We start from the raw sequence: 18,404 nt of genomic DNA, 5'->3' as shown, positions 1-18,404 counted from the left end.
TCTTCCAGCAAAGATGAAACAGGTGATAATAGTATACAACCCACAGAAGTGATAGCTGGCAATACAGTGGTCGTAATCCCTAACGACAGAGAGAGTGAGCTGTGCCCTCCCCGCTGGTCTAGTGGTTAGCAGGTGCGTGTTTGGGGTATGGTGTACCGGGTTCGATTCCCGGCAGGAGAGCATCTATGATTTTTAACTGATCTAGATGTTTCTGTGTTCGTGTCCCTGTCGTTATAAGTTATTAGAAAAAGCAAGTTAAACGAGTGAAGCAAGTAAAATTAGCAATAAGTAAGTTACTGAAACACGTTCGGTGAGTCAGTTAAAAAAAATGGACAAAGCACTGGCTTTTCGCGCCGTCCATGCGTGTTCGAATCTATCTCAGCTAGATTTTTTATCCATTTGAAAAATCTTGTATTGTTGTTTCTGTTTGTTTCTTTTCTTCTTTGTACAGTTTCTTTACGCTACAGGTAATCACTCTTTTCGTATTTTTCGCCGTCGCTCACAGTTAAAGTAACTGACTATTCTTATTCTTTCTACGAATGATGGATCTTTTTTTGGCTTCATGTCAAACATGCACATGTAATGAAAAGACGCTGTCGATAATAATAATAATAATAATAATATGAAGTATTAATAGCTAACTCGTTTGTGTATTTCGAAAAAATAATTTTATAATATTATGTGGAAATAAGTAAGGCTGGATGGCGCCCGCCCCCCTAATTTTTTCGATGCGCCTTATGGGTCCACGGTGACCAACGTAGGTCCCATCCTACTATCACCTCCTGTTCTCTCAATATAAGTTATCGACATTTTGCCTAAAGAGGGCTCTGCCGTGGCCTCATGACTACCCATGACAATGACTCTTCGTTCATTTTGCATTGAAATCGCTTATTTTTCTGAGTACTATGAGTGCGTACTGTCCAACGTTGCTCCCATTACTACAATTACCCGTTCTCTCGATTTAGATTGCTAATATTTTGTGTGTAAGGGAGATAATGGCGTTACAATCATTACGTTTGAAGAAGAATTCAGGAAGATACTGCCTTGAAACAAACAACGCCTATTATTATTATTATTATTATTATTATTATTATTATTATTATTATTATTATTATTATATTTATTATTATTATTATTTTACTTACCACTAATGTTGCCTACCTTTATTTGCAATGCCATGTGTTACTAAAAAACAAATCAAATAACACTCCTCGCCATTCAGGCTCCCGAACTCGAAATACATGATTTACAGTTCTCACATTTATTATATTATTCTTTCAAATAACACGTTTCACAAGTGACTTCACTTTCAATGTGTAATTCTATATCATCACTAAAACATCTTGTTCCGATAGGAAAATAACACCCTCATCCAAAAAAAATGCCTGACCATAGGAGAAAGGTCGTGAACCTTCTTTAGGTGATTAATCGGGTCCAATATTTCAATAAGTCCCTTCACACAAAAATTTCAGTAAAAGAGGAAAAGTTATTCAAACTTTCTGAATACCTATTTATGGGCGAAATTTGATTCCCTTGGAACTTTTTAAGAGTTTGAAGGGCCGCCATTTTGAACATTTTCATCTGGTTATTCTGGTTAACGAACTCATCAAGATATTTCAGAAATTAATGTTTGTGACAAGTTTCGTCTCAATCCGCTGAAAATTAGGGTGGTTATGGCATTCACAAATAGCGTTATATATATACAGATAGATAGATAAATAGACACACAGAGGGAGAGAGGAAAAGTGTTTTGCTCCCTTCTCGCACCTGTGGTGCGTCAGAGCTAAACCGGGCCCCTTTGTAAAACGTATTGACCAGCCTAACCTAAACACAAGCCTCTTACTTGCTAACGTAGAAACGTGATCGGGAAGTGTAATGCATGTAGAAATTGTATTTTTAGTAACCATGAGTATGGTTCACTTCCATGTTTTTCTTTTTACTTTTTGCAGCTACTTCGGAACGTTCAATTTTTATTCTTTACTAATTGCAAATGGCGTTTACATTCAAAATAAGAGAAATTTTGGTGGCATTTGTTCGGATATTTTTCTCTTTCAAAATGAAGAAAAGAATAAAAGCAATACGCAAAGACAAAAAGTATTATCAGTACTAAACATTACCAATAATAATTGCTACGAAAAAATAAATACGACCTCTTTTGCCCTCTCATGAGCTGTATGTATTATTAACAATTTTTTTTAAAATGTCCTTGACAGGGATTCGAACTGGCGACCTTTGCATTTATAAGCCAGCATTTTAACCACTACACCAAGGTCATGCGACGGTGAATGCTTAGTTGTCGGTGTATTTGTTGTATTTTTGTTTTATGTTCCCACTTCGAGAATTTTTACTCTTTTTTTAAGTTTAACAGCTGTTTCTGGCTTTTCTTTCGGTGTCGTCCTTTATTTACACTATTTACTATTCGTATTCACAGCTTGTGCCCCTCTGCAATGTCTTATTCAGATTAAACTTTTCTTTTTGCCCCTCAGTAAACATTTGATTGATTTAATTCTCATACTCTCCACGGATGGAGAGCAGGAATGCCAGACTCGAAAAATAGGTGTACATTTACTTTCCTGACAGATAATACATCAATGTACACCAACCCAATATGATCCACTTGAATCAAATGTATCGAGATTAATCACAAGTGCAACAGGAGGTTCTATCATTACAGGAAGTCTATCAATAGGGTAAATCGCAGTAACACTTGCACCAGTAACTTTATCAGCTAGTAACACTTTTAACAATTCGTCACTATACATTATGAAGATTGTGTCGTAATAGGTATGTAATTATCACTGTTATTCATATGTAAAACAGAGTCATACACTTTTCCATATTCATTAAACAGTAATGCTTCATGAACACTGCACCTATACTGTCCAAAACGATTAATAATATTCGCACACTTGTAAACGTGAAAACTTAAAAAAGTATACCTTGGACAGTCTATTTCTTGTAAATTTGTAACATTTGAAGAATTTCTTGAAGGAAACATTTACTAGATATTCTAGCTAGTCCAGTTAGTCTAGCTTGTAGTATTTGAACAATATGTTAGAGCTATTTCCTTAAGATGTGAATACTTTACATTGCCTTCGTGTCAGGTAATGACATATACATTTTCACTTAGGTGTTTGTATTTAGGATCCGCTCAGATAACTTATTTAAAGGATATCCTGGTTTAAAAATCCAATTTCGGAAAAAGGAAACGTCCGGACTTACGATGGCTAGCTCCTTTGCAATAAATACATCGTCATTATCGTGAAAGCAGTGAAGTGTGTAACAACCCTCATTATACTCAACTGAATAAATTAGAAGGTACTATCAGTATTAATATTTTTATCCTTGTTTACTTGTGCTAGGGAATGAAATTGTGCATACACAATGCATCTAAAAGGTTGAGTTAAAGCTTCTGAAAACGATACTTCTAAATTTACAAGGGAATCACATACTACATCCCAAGTATTATCATCTAAAGCTCTCATTGGAGACAAAATTAAAGCATACAGACCATAACCCTTTGGATATTTATGAAGAGTAACAATTTTGAATAATTTTGATATGTACCAGTATCTGAGATCAAAGTATAGTAACTTAGAAGGTATAAATAATTACTAAAATCAGGGAGGAGCCATTAGGAGAAAATGATTTCGATCCGACTTGTAATTGCGTTTGTTAATATTAAAGTTTCGAAACTCATAAAGAGTAAGATATGATTTCCCTTTGAACGTTGTTTTGGAAATAGAACCAATGACCAGGTCTTTAGGAACATTACCCAAGAAGAGATTTTCAAGGTTGTAAGACTTGACTTGTGCAGGTATGGTATAAGATCTTATCTCTACTCTTGTCTGAGGTAACTTGGCCGTTTCCGAAACCACTTGCGTATTTAATTGCATAGATAAATATCCAGCTACATCAATGCGACGTACATGAAGAATAACTTCCTCAAGTGCAACTATATAACTTGTATTTTCAGGAGACATTAAGCAAAAGTTATCTTTACTACGGTGTAATTTTACACGTAAACTTACTTTATTGAGAAACATAGACTTACAATAACTTACAACATTAGTATGAAGTCGTACGTACATTTCAAGATTTACTCTTGTTCACTTTATTAGCAGATTTTTGAAAACCAGGATCTGTATTATCCAATTTATTAAAATGTTTTGCAGTATCTTTATGCCACATTCACATGCTAAATGCGTTGGAGAACTATCATAAGACTAACTTAATAATGCTTCAATGAATGCACGATAAGCGTACGATCCTGATAAAAGAAAAATTAATTTGTCATTTAACGAAATATGACTTTGACTAAATAATAAATGTAAGAAATTGTTTACTAGTGCAACAGTATCATCTTCAGTTAAATTTGTACCATCAGCTTCTGTAATTTTAGAACATACATAAAGATACAGATACGCAGAACAAATAAATTCCCCTGTTTCTCCAGGAATAACGAATTCAATAGGTCCTTCTAAGGTTAATGTAGAAATATGCCGATATTCAGCATTTGTAGTTGCTTCAATAGATATTTATGTCATTGGTATAAAAAAGAAATAAAATTCATTGGTACAATATTCAGAACTATTTGAATTTAGGAGCGCAATTTTGAAAATATATCGTTTATATGTTTGCGTTTTGTTGGGGGTCCAAACTTTGCAATTGCAGGAACCATCCTTTTGCGTGACCGTCTATTACTGCCACCAGTTAACAACTGTTCGATTTTATTAATAGTTTTTATTTTTAAACTATGACCAGCTTTGTTTACACGGGCATGAACAGATTCTTTAAATGGACGATTTTCCAATACATCACCCGCAAGTTGCATACCCGTTTGTAATGCACTGGCGCCCTACCGTTTCCACACCTTCTTTAAGAAATAGTAAAGCAAAACAAGGTAACCCTTTAAAGAAACAACTTATAGTACCACTTTGATACACAGTTCCTGAAAATATGGTATTCCAGGTTTACGGTGATGAGATATACGTCTTTTTCTCATCTTTGTTATTATTATTATTATTTAGCAGATGCAGGAGAGCGTTTAAGATATACTGTTGCCATCATTGTCCCTGAACGAAAGGGCAAATTTCTCCCTGCGTGGTCTTTTAATAGTATTTCGATTGCTTTAGAACAAAATTGTCAGTCATTTAGAACAAAGAGGCATATAATATCTTCGAAGATAATGGTTTGAACTTTTCTGTATCTAATATCAGAGATTGTTCCTATACGTAATAATGGTGCTTTTATATCACCTAAAAATTGATATGGGTATAAATAAAAATCTAATGTGGATGTCCGATATCTACGTATGGTTGTTTGAATCCACGACGTTCTTTAACAAGATCAAATTTTTCAGAAAAACCTAATTGGAAAGCTAATGTGGGAGATACTGTAATTGATTCTAGAAGTTCATCGCATTCAACATGTAAAATATTTTAAAACTAAATCTTAAAAATATTGATACTTCGTTTAACTCATCTAGTACATGATGAATGGTTGAATAATATCCAATAAAAACTTTACTTTTTATAGGATTTGCTTTTTTAAATTTGTACCATATAACATTTTCACCTCATTACATTATAACATGTTAATGGAAATTGTACTTCACTTAATCCTACTTACCAATCGGATTGTAATAAACGAATATTATTTTTTAATTGATTGATACAATGTGTTGGGCAATTTGTAGGATATACATCTGCACTAGCGTCTGAAACTAAGTAATTTAGAAACTATAATCAATATTTTCCGAAATCCTTTTCATTCAAAGTGATGTGTCAAGTTTGTAGTTCCAAAACGAAATGTTAATTTCAACAGTGTTCATCTTTTAAGTTTACTTCTATTTTATCAATGTATATATTTCCAACTTTAACATAACGCGCAATTTGAATCACAAATGATTTTACATGTCCGTGTTGTACATTATATACACACTAAGTTTTCGAACTATCGGTCCTATATTTTGTTCTTGTTTCACAATATCAACGCATACATTAGTTGTAATGGGAATATTATAATCTAAATTACATGGAAATTTTCCATGCGTTAATATTAAATCAACATTTCTTTTGTGTACAATATTTTTAATATCACGTGGAGTTTCATTAATAAATCCAAAATATATTGTAATCCTGGTGTAATACCAATCATACATTCATATAATTTTAAAGAATGTTTAATAACTATTTGATTTGTATTTTGTAAATAATGTAACATACGAAGATTTTCAGGAATCAAATGCAGAATAGATTCAATAGATTAATAATATCCTGGTGTTATTTGAACATAATGACGTTCAACTTTATCATTGATAAAAGTAGTAATAATAATTTCTTCATTTTCACCAATATTATAAAAACTCCATACAATGTTAATTTGTGTTAATGCAACATGACATTCACCACCATAGGTTGTGCTGATTTAATTCGAAATGATGCTGTGGTATTATTATCAGTTTACTACTTGCATTTGAAGGATGAGTAACGTAAATGTCGTGTGTAGAGTTCGAATTCATTTTGCAGACTCAGTAGAATCTGATCTAATCTTCGAATTCATACTTGACGGATATCCCAACCGTTTTACGTACATCCACCCATTTTTACGTTTCAATACTTTTTCAATTAAATAAGTTATCTTGAAATTCTTAATTACTTTTTGTAATTCTTGTGCATAAGATATTCCTTTATTTTCTTCACCATCTCAATCTTTTAATTTATAATGACAGGATTTAGTTTTATACATTTATCAACAATGAATATTTCTTGTGACCATTTAGGTAAATGTCTTTTTTCTAATATATCTTTATGTTTACTAACACGGAGCACATTTAATTTCAGAATGAACACTCTAATGATTAATTTCATACTCTTTAAAAAAAATTACATGACAATTATAAAATTCACCGCCTAAATCTGTTTATACGTTAAACACGGGCAGTTTGATTTTCTTATTGCTTTTGCCACTTAAGGACCTTTCTTTTTAAGGGAAAACAACATAATATATATTTATAGTTATTATTATACTTTGCAATATTTTTGCATTTGCTAAATCAATTTGTAATGTTTTATTTGGTGCGCTAATGTATACCTTTTACATTCAAAAACTCTATGAGCTGGTGCATGTAATGTATAAGTAACTTGAAAATCTAACCATTTCTTAATTTTCTATTTAGACATAGTTGTTTTATGATGTAATGTTTGTATACTTAATAAAGAATCAGGATTTGAATAATCATAATGTATTTTTCATAATTTTGTCATTGTTTACATACTATATTTTTCCAATGTTAAAATAGCTACTGCAGCAGGACTAAGTGATTTTCCTACTTTACGACCACGTTGTCTACTACTACTACTATTCATTTTTATGCTGGTGTGCTAAGAGGTGTACAAATAAATTCTTTGGGAATAATAAGATGTAATAAATTTTTATATTCATGAATACCTGTAGGATTTCTGGAATATTTTCTTGTACGATCAACATCATTTACTAAATCTATAATATTTGAACCTGGCATTGTCTTTCCTTGAATACCTACATCAGACTTATCCCATTGAATTTTCTCAGACCCTGTCAAATGTTTTAATAAAAGGTTTGTTTTCCTACGTAACATTTATGGTATTGATTTTATAATGGTATATTAGAAGTATTATTATGTTGGAAAAATGATAATAATGAGGAGATTTCTTTTTCTTGAATAACCGGTAATATAATAGGTTTATGTGACGATGAAGAATACTGTAAGTAACGATGCAAAGCTTGTTGATATAATTTCCATTTTTGTTGCACACTAGGATAACGACGTTTTGAAAAGTTGTTCCTTTCTTCATCTAAACGTGATAGATGTAAATCTATGGTTTGGATTGGATTGAATTTCATGTGCAGAATTTTCCGGAACTAAAATCATTTTTCGTAATTCTGACATAATTAACTACTAAAAATATACTTCTACTGTTGCAAGAAGTGGTCCCAAGAGAACGGTGGAAGCGCACCACCTTTTTGTACTAATAACTTCTTCTTAAATTCCGTACGCTGTTGAGATAATGCACCTAGGATCTTTTTATATCTTCGTAAAAGTTGTTTCTGACGTGAATTTAAAGAAATGTTCCCTTTAATTGTGTTTTTGACTACTTTGGAAATTGTTCTTATTAAGTCACATGAAGCATTTTGTAAAATTTGTTTTCGCTTTGTACTCTTGCATTTGCACAGAGCACGGAGCGTGTTGTGTTGTTTCACCTTCAACATCTTGACGCTGAGTAAAGAAAAATTTCTGTATTCGTGTCTTTTACGTTAGGGTACACATACATGATTTCGTTGGGAAAAATATTTGTACGTGATCGCAATGCATCGTTTCTTTTGTGTTGTGAAATAATAAATAAGTGTGAGGTTCACGTGTTACTTCTTCGAACACATTGACGATTTGTTTACTATACCGAGGCGTAATTTGCCTAGCTAAATATTGAATTTGTGATTTATGACGAGGATTTTTAAATATTATAATATAATGCTCATTTAAACTAATAGTGCATGGTTTACTTTTGGAAACATTTTGAATAATAAATATTACAGTTAACTTTTTATGATGTATATACTTTGTAAATAATTTAACTACTTCACCATTGGTTTCTGACATTAAAGCATGAAGCATTTAAATAAATTTACTTTCATTTCAAAATTATCCATGTCGGCTATTCGCTCTACAAAACGTATTTTTGCACCTCCATCTAATTTTATTACTGCACCATAACACCATAAAATATTAAATTTTATACTAAACATTTGATCACGTTCGTTAAGTAAACGATTTGCATAGGAAGTTTCACCAGCCCTTGAAAGACCAGCAACTAAAATACCAGAGGGATGTTAAAACTTTAACATCTTGTACTGAAATGAAATGATACAATAGAGCATTATGTTTATATATATCTATATCTATCTATCTATATATATATATATATATATATATATATATATATATATATATATATATATATATATATATATATATACATTTAACCCCGGCCATTTTATGTAAGAGAGCCAAGAAAAAATTAATACAAAACTGTTAAGAAATCACTGGGTTATAAGAATATTAAAGCTTGAAATGGCTAGAATTAACACTCACTTTCCACGCGAAAGGAGAATATAAGACAGAAAACGATTCAATAAATAAAAAACTATCTTCCCGAGGCATTTTAATATTTTCACAATCTACGACTATTCTGAGTTCGCACATCGAACGAACCGGTTAAAAAATAAATTGGAAATAAGTTAGGAATAAATTATTAATAAATAAATAAATTTCATTCATATTCATAGACTGTTCTTAAGACTTTCCATAGGAAAGAATAAGTTAAAAGATGGGAAGCAATCTGTCAAAAAAACAGACATTGATACAAGTCACATTCACTTGTTCGTGGGTCTATAACCGTAAGGTACACATGCACGTTTTTGTATAGGTTCATCGACAGTTACGTTATATTCCTGAATACGTTTACGTTTCTTTAACCTCACGGTGTGCCTTTTTCTCTCCACAGCTAAAGATGCTGAATCCCAGTCTACCAAGGGCTATTTGGATTTTCGATACTATTTGAATTTTCTATTATTGTGGACTCTAATTTCCAGACTTTAATTTATAGAAACGTTCAAAGTTAATTTTCTGAGAGGTCCTATCGTTTAGTGTATCCCCTAATTTTGAAAATATGTAGAACATCTCATTGGGTATTTATTTATTTATTATTTTTAATTATTTTTTTCCGCCTAAAGCTATAAAGGCAGTAAACTTCCAAACTTCTAGTGTTTCATCTGTCAGATCACCCAAATAGTTCCCTAGCGGTGACAAAGGTTCCTCATCTTTTTACTGTGTGTACATGATGTTGCTTTCACAGTAAATTTCTCTTTCCGGTAATAAAGTCGTATCTAGCTTGTACAGTTAAAGTCTTGCCCACGAAGTAATAAATGCGGCTAGTATCACATTGAAAAACTGTAACGGTACGTTTTCAATTTCAATATCTCTGTAATTGATAACAAGATGGTCATCATTAATTGGGACCACAGTTCGAATTTCATACGAAGCCTTTGTTAAGTACCTCGGAAACTTTATTTCATCACTAACGATTACACTATTTGACATGTACGGCAAAGACCGGAAAGTAATCGACCTCTTCCCACGTATCGGAGAATTGGAAAATACAGGTCTTTTGGAGGCTATATGGTCCATTTCACAACACCGTGAATATTTTACACATCTGGTAAGTCCGGACCCGTATGTATCTTATGTGAATTAACCGGCAAAGGTTTATGTGACTTGACCTAAGGGTAAAGACTTGTAACATCGGCATACGGTATAAGTTCATCACTCGTACAATTGACGAAGGAACGAAACACCTACGCACGGCCGCCATTGTAACAAGTCTTGGAAGTAAGGAAATCAGGAACATTTGTATAACGTTCTTAAATAACCCTTTGTACTTCTTTACCCGTCTTTACCTTGTTATTCCCAAGAACATTCCCATATTTCGTATAAGCTTATACCAATATTTTTCAGGTACCTACGGCACACTTGGTTTGCTCATAGCTCTTTTCCATTGTATTGTACGAGTCATGAGCGTCATGCAGAATCGCGTTACGGTTGAAAGGGGTAACACATTCTTCAAGAGTGATAATAGCACCCATAGAAGTCAAAGGCCGCCGTTGTAACAAGTCTTGGGAATAAGGAAATCAGGAAGATTTGTATAACGTCCTTAAATGAACCTTTGTACTTCTTTATCCGTCTTTACCTTGTTATTCCCAAGAACATTCCCATATTTCATATAAGCTTATACCAATAATTCTCAGGTTCTTACGGCGCACTTGGTTTGCTCATAACTTTTCTCCATTGTATTGTACGAGTCATGAGCATCATGCAGAATAGCGTTACGGTTGAAATGGGTAATACATTCGTCAAGAGTGATAATAGCACCCATAGAAGTCGAAGGCAGCGTTGAGTCCTTCGTGCCATCCATCGACCTTGTACATAGAATACACTTTTCTCTGCCTCTTCTACAATGTTGAATTTCTATTCCCAGTGGTCTTCCATATACATGTAATTGCATAGCTTTAGTACTTTACTTGGTCTTATGATGGAAACCCAACGCGGGAATTACGGGAATACTATTTTCATGTAAGTGCAAGGTACGACATGTCCGCATCGCAAGACTGACAGTGGTAGATGAGGTGATAAAACATTGTAAACCCTGCGTTTTCTATTCGATAATATCGCTAAATTTGATGACCGCTTCTCTTAGAATTCTAACATCATTTTCACAATAACAGAGCATTGCCTTCTGGAGATTGAACTTCTTGGCACTTAACGCAAGTTCTTGACGCCAAGCTTCCAATTGTTTTTTTCTTCAGTTGAACGCGCCTCCGCATCATAAAACTCAAGCGCAAAATACGGGCCGACATAATTTTGACTTTCTTCAGTATGTGAAATCTCCCTTTGAATTTTTACTAAGGCTTCAAGTTTCGTTAATTTTCATAATTTAACTCCGAGGAAAAGAAAAGATTCTCTGAAAAAATACGATTGCCAATGTTAATATTAAAAATTTTCTGACCCTGCAAGAAACTCTCTATTCCATGCAATACATTTAATTTTGTTAGCAGTGTACTCACGTTGGTGATTATTTTGCAAAAAGAACACAGAATTTCGCACTGTGTTTACGGTATCTCTCATCATAAGTTTCCAAACAATACTTCCATGCATCGAGGAAGGTTCTAATGTTGGGAATAGGTTCGAAATGGCCAGCAGTGTTACTTCTTTGATAGTAGATAAAGATCTTATTTTCTGCAGGCCCTCCCGCGTAGCGACCTATATATTCCCGGTTATTCTATACATGCTACTCATAAATTACGATTTGATACTCTCAAATATGATTGGAAAGCATCAACATCCGTCAAGTCACAGTTCTCCTTAGTTTGAACGTTAAGTCCTACCACTTCGCAGAGAACTTCTGCTTTAAGAAGGAATGTATCCTGGTCTCTTCTTCTTAAATTATACAAACTTTGATCACTTCAGGTATTCTTGGTTATCCAATAAACAATCGGAAAGGGAAAGAAAATTGTTATTTTCTATGCGTATTAATAAACATAAATACATTTTCAAACCTATTTTATACCTTATTTTTTGAATGTTGATACTCAAGACGCATCGTAAATGTATTCTTGCGTTTTTAGTGCTTGTTTACCTCAAAGTTAAATGTAAGTACTTCTTACTTTGATATTGTTTGTTTAAGATATGGATTATTGGGATATTTGATACAATACATTGTAATTTTATACATGATTGAAAACTGTTGTTTTTCATGCAAGTGTTAAATACATAGGTATACACTAAGAATCAATTCAAGGTTCATTCACGTACTAATAAGTAAGGGACTTTATAAAAATTGTGGAATGAAAAAAAGAGTGCGAGGAAACCGAAGTACTACGAGAAAACCTACGGAGACAATATTATTGTTTAGCAAAAACTTAAATGTTTGGAAAACGATTTGGGGTTTAACCATGTAGTAATAAGGTGGGGACTTCGAAAAATGTTGGAACGAGAAAGTGGGTGGAAACTGAAATAGCACGAGGAAACCTACGGACAAAGTATTATTCTTTAGCACAAACTTAATTGTTTGGGAATCCATTCAGGGTTTACCTATGTAGTAATAAGTTACGGACTTTGAAAACTGTTGGAATGAGAAAGTGGGAGGAAACGGAAGTACCATTAGAAAACCAACGGTCAGGATTTAAAGTATTATAAAAATACATGGTCGGGAAGTGAGTCAGAGCTCACCTACGTAGTAATAAGTTAGGGACTCTGAAAAATAGCTCAATGAGAAAGTGGAAGGAAACGGAAGTACCACGAGAAAATCCATGAACAGGATTTAAACTATTATGAAAACAAAGGGTCGGGAATTAAGCAGGAGCTCATATACGTAGTAATTAGTTAGGTACTTTGAAAAAATGGTGGAATGAGAAAATAGGAGGAAACAGAAGTAGCACGAACAACATATTGTTTAATGTAGTTATTTGCTTGGGACTGCCCGACTTACAATGAGTTACTGCATCCTGGACATTGTGAACAGTAAATTATTTAGTTCGTGAATCGATCTAATATAGTGACACACAACGGTCACAGTTCTTTGATACTATACTTTATGAAAGATTGAGTGACATGCAAATGCAAAACTTTATACTGCTGTATGTGTCTCGTTTCGTTCCGCTTTTTTTTTTTTTTTGATTTCAAGTTGCTGTTTCGTTTTATATTTTTTATAAGTTTAATGCATTATTCAGAAGAGAAAGGTTGAATCATAAGTATATGTAGTAGTAGAGATGATCACTTTACCAATAATGTTTTTGAGAGAATTGTATTTAAGTTTTTTCGTTTTCTAACAGTATTGCAATATTAAACGTGGAACTATAGTTTTTACCAGACAATTTGAACTCATTACTAGGTAGTTAGCTCGTTTCAAAAATTGTTAAAATATAATAATGAGAAACAAGTGGGGAAGGAAATTCTTGCTGAACAATCTTGAGTTGAACATCCCTCGTTTTAGCAGCAAAGCTATATATACAAGAAACTGTTTGGGGCAGTTTTACCGACAATCCGAGCCTCATAAGCTCCCCGCACGAGACACGAGCCGGTGTTTCCTACGATAAAGGCTTGAACCACACGAGCCTTTCGCTGTGTCAAACTCCGTCTTCCACGCCAAAGGCGTGAATCACATAACCTTCCGCGCCTGGCCGAACCCGAATCAACCACGAAAAAGACGTGAACCACATGACCTCCCTCGCAGGGCCAAATCCGGGTCTTCCAGTAAAAAGGCGTGAACCACATGACTTCCCGAGCGGGGATGAACCCTGGTCCCCGCGTCAAAAGCGTATACGCGAACTGCTTAGTCAGGAAGAAGCTTTAGGATGTAATAAAAATACTTCCCTATTGGGATAGTCCAATGTTATCATTGCTGTAAGAATTATTTTCTCATAAATATTCATTATTCTAAAGAGAAACCTTGTTTTGAAGTATTAAGAATTGAAAAGAGTCTACGCAAACGCATGCTTTTATGCATTGTTATACTACCAATGAAGGTTCATATACTCACTAGATGATTTCCGACCCGGGCTTTTGCACACAGCTGAAGGGGGCATACACCCGCACCAATTGTTTCCTCCTGATAATTAAAATGTTCATTTATCTACGATAAATTCGTTTAATATAGAATAATTGTTTTTAAATGTTCATTTATTTATGAAAAACCAAACATCGTAGTGTTGGGCTTTTACGTGGCACATTGTTACAGTGACAGGTTTAAATCTTTCAGAATTTAGCATACATGTATATATTTTGCTTACCTGACACGTAAAACTGCACATCAAGCGTCCGCACTGATCAAGAGTTATCACTGAACTACTCCTAATTTTAAAAAAATTCACATCAGGTGTCACTACTTGAGGCGATTTTGGCATACATGATAGAATGACTATCATTCATGTGTCGGGATCATTTCCTTTTACGCTGTCATACGTAAAAGATAAAAGAGAATTTCCCTTTGCCTTCTAAGGAGTTTTTTTAAATAAAAATATAGACATAGAATTTAAAGAAAAATAAAGGAGTTAAGATTTCTATTCAAACCTATTATATACAGGGTGTCCGAGAAGTCCTTCCCTGATTACAGAAATTGATAACTCAGGCTAGAAATAAGATAGAAATATGAAACTGGTGTTGAATTGTTTACAAACTATAAACGTTTTTGTCTGTGTTAGGTTTGTTCTGTTTTACCAAGTCTCAATTTTTTTTTGTTTTAGGTTTGTAGTACGTAAGTAAGAAGCCTAAGAAGCCATGCCAACCAACCAGGAGAAGGCACAGTGTGTCCTGCGGTACCATGAGACACGATCACCAACCACGGTGCAGAGACTTCTTTTTATGGGGTTATGTCAAGGATGAGGTCTACCGAACACGTGTACCAGATCTTGAAACCCTGCAGCAACGAATAACCATAGTCGTTGCATCGATCCCTCCAGTGATGTTGGCTAATGTGTGGATGGAAATTGAATATCGCCTAGATGTGCTACGTGCTACCAAGGGTGCTCATGTGGAAGTGTACTGATGTGACCAAAACTTTTATAGTTTGTAAACAATTCAACACCAGTTTCATATTTCTATCTTGTTTCTAGCCTGAGTTATCAATTTCTGTAATCAGGGAAGGACTTCTCGGACACCCTGTATTACAGCGAACTAAGCCTTGCTGAACCGAGAGTAGGAGCCTCACTAACGAAGAAAAAATATTTTTAAGGAGAGGAAGCGGCAGGAATAGCGTCGTGCGCACGTCATCGTTTTTATAAATTTGCTAGAGATTAACCCGAGATTAAAAGATGTGTATTTTATATATTTTATGGTAACTGAATTTTTAAAAGAAAAGAAACAAATCATATATATTCTAATTCTCCTTCGTTTGTCTTTCTATTATTATTGATCAGAGAGACTATTAAAAAAGAATAGTTTACAACTTGATGTGAACTAAATATTAAAGCATTCTTCTTCATAATCTAATTTGATTGGTCACTTTTACGTATCAAAATTTAACTGCAGCTTGAATATAAGTGATTGGTCTCTCTTTCTTACCCAATTTTAACTGCAACTTGAAAATAAGTGATTGATTTCTCTTTCTTACACAATGTTTAACTGCAGCTTGAAAATAAATGATTGGTATCTCTCTCTTTTTTACATCTCATTAAAGTGATATATTAAAGTGAGCTTGATAATTCAAAATAGTTGTTTCGGTTTTATCAGTTTTAGATGCATTTCTTCTGTGCATCTGTGATCTTAGCCTTGTTGATGAATTATACCTCAAGGAGTTTATACGAGGGCTGAAAGACTACCCGAGTCTTCAGCATGTGGAAGGTCATTATAGATATGCAGCGGCTTTGAATCAGGGGTTGGAGAGGTGTGAGGCATTACTACGAGCCCTTCGTGCCGTTGAAGGTATTGACATTAATTCTCCAGAACTTTCTATGCAGTACAGTTATAATGGATTTGTTTCTTCACGGATTTTTGCGTACACAAGAAAGTTATGACCAGGCTCAGTAAGAACTTATAGAGCGTATAGAGCGTGTAGTGAAGTGAAAGAGGTTAAGTGGTAATTAAAGTTTTTTTGTTTTTAAAAAAACTGAAAGTGCTAACATGTGGTATATCTGTGTGGCAAATTAGTAATAAACGTAATGATTAAGCTTGAAGAATCTTAAATCTTGCGTACAGTGAGTGAGTCAAATATTCGAAGTGTGATCAGTTAATGTAAAATCAGCCAGTCCGTGTTGCTCAAAGTTTAGATTTGCTTGAATTTTTTACAGTTAATGTGGCAGTATATTAAAAATTCAAAACGAGGGTTTTAAACATTCTGAACTCTTCAAAGTTTTATTTCTTTCGTTGTTTTTTTCAGGTTACTATTTTTAAGTGATGACACGAGCTGTTTTTGAAGAAATTTATGTTCGACGGAAAACTTCATAACATTATTATTTTTGAAGATATCAAAATGATTGAAAGTCCACTCGATTCAGCAAGCAATGAACGTAATTCAGATAGAAAAGAATTTTAGAAACTGTCAAAGTTATCACTGAGAATTGACTTTCAAAATAGTTGATTTACCGTGGAGGAATAGTAGTTTCAACTTAAATTTCAGTAGGAAAAAGTGATACTCATTTATATATATATATTTAATAGATATTCTGTACGACTGCTGTTTGGGTAAATATGAAATCTTTGCAGCTGCTTCTATTTTATATAGAGTAATAACGAGCAAGAGTACGCATTAAAAAGTATCATACATAAGGTCCATGTCTGTTGTAATTCGAAGACTCCTCGTGCCATCAGTCTTTACACATCCCACGTTAAAGCCAATGAAAATAAAAAAAAAAACTCCACAACCACCACAAAAAATGTTCTCTTCCTGTTTTTTTTTTTTTTTTTTTTTTTTTTTTGTGAAGAATGGCCGGTAAATGTGAAGATAGTTAAGAATGTACTTTGTCCCTTTGGCTTAATATCTTTTGCGTGAGTTTCCCGAACTTCTTCACATGAGGCTTTTGCTTCATTGCTTTTGCACCATCTTGTTTTTAAATGGTAATTCCCAAAGACTTTCTTATGACCGTCAATTCCTGGCACTAAAAGGAATTTTCCTTGATTCAGTCTTACCGATAGAGCACTGTGGGCTTTGTTGTGATACCCTATATTGACATTATTCGGCGCTATCATTAAAAGAAAATAGAGAAGTGGTTCCGTAACTCCTGTCTATCATTCTCACTCACAGCCAGTTTGCGTGATATAGATCCCAATCTTGCGAAATGCAAGATGCTGAATTAATATCAGCTCAAACATACTACACTGTAAAATACACCTCGATCATTTATATATATATATATATATATATATATATATATATATATATATATATATATATATATATATATATATATATATATATCTTCCCCTTCCCTAAGGGGCGGGGCTGATTTTACATTTAAACCAGACCGGAAATGTCACTGTTCATCTGAATGATCCCGAAAACTATGGATTAGACACTAATATAGGTCATTTTCGATCATTATTATATAGAGCTCCCCCTCCTTGCTGCGGCACAGGGGCATCAGAATTTCCACTGTTAATCTCAGCTACTCCTAAAACTATGGATTCGACACTAATATTAGTCATTTTTGATCATTTTTAACCCAACTATCTGGGCTGAACTTGGATTGAAACAGCATCAGAAGTGTCACTGTTTCTGAATTAGACACTAATACCGGTCATTTTTGATCATTTTGAAATTTCTCTCCCCCTTCCCTACGCTGTATCGTCAAACTGAATAGCCTAAAGCAATCCCTGCCCCTAAGCTCATGTATGTTCAAAATTTGATTGAGATCAATCGGGTGGTTCAAGAGTAATGAAGTCACAAAGGCAGTCATTTTTATTTCGATTGTTTTTCGTATATCTCCCCCTCCCCCCCCCCCCCCGCTAAGTTGGCTCGTCAAAGTGAAACGATAGAAAACACCCAAGGCCCGACCCTCATATATGTTGAAAATTTGATTGAGATTGGTTATGTGGTTCAAAAGTTATTATGTTTTATTAGTTTTTATTTATACGTCCCTTTCCCCTCTCCCTCCGCTAGGATCTACCATTAAAGTGAAATTGAAAATATGTTTTCAGATTCGAACCTCATGTATCTTGAAAATTTGATTGAGATCGGTCGTATAGTTCAAGAGTTATTAAGTAAAAAAAATAGTCACTTTCAGTCTTATATAAATTGATTTGTATATATCTCTCTCTCCTTCTCCCCTACGTTTCTCCATCAAATTAAAATCATAAAAACGACCCCAGACCTGAA

Source organism: Thermobia domestica, chromosome 12 (assembly GCF_964235325.1).
Source record: "Thermobia domestica chromosome 12, izTheDome1.hap1.1, whole genome shotgun sequence".
Taxonomy (NCBI): domain Eukaryota; kingdom Metazoa; phylum Arthropoda; class Insecta; order Zygentoma; family Lepismatidae; genus Thermobia; species Thermobia domestica.
Note: the sequence above shows the minus strand (reverse complement) of the source record.